Source organism: Pongo abelii, chromosome 11 (genome assembly GCF_028885655.2).
Source record: "Pongo abelii isolate AG06213 chromosome 11, NHGRI_mPonAbe1-v2.0_pri, whole genome shotgun sequence".
Classification (NCBI taxonomy): Eukaryota; Metazoa; Chordata; class Mammalia; order Primates; family Hominidae; genus Pongo; species Pongo abelii.
The window spans coordinates 89228783-89230587 of record NC_071996.2 but is presented as its reverse complement, the minus strand read 5'-3'; the positions used below and the strand labels follow the sequence as shown (position 1 = coordinate 89230587).

Below are 1805 nucleotides of genomic sequence, written 5' to 3'. Positions count from 1 at the left end.
CTTTAAATTATTGCATTTGTTTTACCTTGGAAGTAGGACGAAATTTTCCCTGTACTCCATTCAGGCTTCCCTTGGGCAAAATTGTAGTTCATCTTCCCAAAATCTTGTTTTTCTTTTATCTCCTCTTGTTTGTATTTTGTGGTATAGATCCCTCTCAGGAACCTAAAGTTTCATATTTTCTGTTTCTTTATCCCTTCTTTAAAACCTGAACTCAAGAAAACATCTTATTGATTCATTCAAAGTAGCATAGACATTTTATTAAACTTTTTAAATTTCCATTTTAACACAAGACAAAGTTCTAATTTTGCTTAAACCCATAAATGAAATTCAAATTAGGTATGAGTTGGAGAGGGGGACAAAGTTTGAGGCATATCTCATCTTACCATTGTGCATAATATTGAAAAATATGCAATAAATTATTTTCTATTACTTTCATGCTAGATGTCTGTTGTCAATTCAGTACTATCACCACTGCATTCCAAGGCTGGAAACTGGATTTTCAAGAATGCATTTTCTTGGATGGTTCTGAGTTAAAGGCTCCCAAATTCCACTGGGTATCCCTTGTCCTCATACTCAGGCTATTATAATTTTTACATCAGATCAGACTAATGTAACAATTGAGAACATATATAAAAAGATGAAAAGTCATTAAAAAGCTTTTTAAAACATGTAGAAAAATTACAAAAAAATAATCTATAAGTGATATCACACTAATACTCTAAAACTTTGCTAAAGATAAAAAAAATTTACTGGTTTGCCCAAGCCAGAGACATTTTTATAAGGTACCCAAGAAATTAACAGCTATAAAAATAGTGAAAAAATTTTAGATGGGGGCCTAAAACTAAAATCAACTCGTTTTCTGGCAGAGTTCTTCCAAAATGTCAAGTCCACAAGAAGGGATGTGTGGCAAAAAGTGTCTGCATAGAGTTGTCTCAGACACCAGCCACTCTCATGCTGACAGTCTTTGCCCTTTTGCTCAGGTTGGCTTCAGAGGTGCAAGTATATTGGCAGATGCCTACTCAAGATAGGCCAGGGAACCCTGAGGGATGTCGGCTAGCTTTTTGTGCTGCACATTGATGTCCTCCAGCACCTGCTGTGAATGCCGCAACTATATCAAGTTCTTCTGGACCAGCATGTCTTTCCACTATAATTCATTCCTTAGTTCTAAGAAATCCTCTTTGATAGCATTATCTGGTTTCTGGACAGATAATTGCAATCTTTTTGAAGAAAAAAACATCCTATCTGTCTTGCAATATCCAGAAACTCCTGGATATACTGATCAACACCAGTTTGAATTTCTTCCTGATTGGTGCCATTGACACAGTTCTGACTCACCAGAGAAGCAAAGCAAGCCTGAAAATATGACTTCAACTTTTCCATCAAGGTACTGTCATAAGGTCTCAGAGAACCTGGAGCTTCCTGAAGAAGCAAAGCCTAGCTTGGGAGTTCCAAGCTAGGGTGGTGGGGGACCCAGTGGCTCCCTAGGGAACATAACACCTGGTGGAGCTGCCATATCTTGAATGAGATTTCTTTTAAATAGTCAATGGAGATGTTAACTAGGCAGTTGAATATGAATCTGACATTCAAGAGAGTAGTCCAGAACAAATACAGATTTGAGAGTTATTGACCAAGAGAAGGTATTAAAGCCAGGATTTCCCAGAGATAAGGAAAACACAGAGATGAGATGATTTATGTTCAAATCTGGAGTACTATCAACAGTTGGAGGTTAAGCCTAGGAGGAAGAGACAGGAAAGAAGTCTGTTGAGGAAGGTAGAAGGAAAGCAGGAAAAAGTTGAGTCATAGAA

General features: G+C 37.2%; 1 pseudogene; it reads right to left on the bottom strand.

The window, feature by feature from the left end:
- Positions 1-976: 976 nt before the first annotated feature.
- On the bottom strand, positions 977-1513 carry LOC100450668 (mediator of RNA polymerase II transcription subunit 28-like; annotated as a pseudogene).
- Positions 1514-1805: the final 292 nt, after the last annotated feature.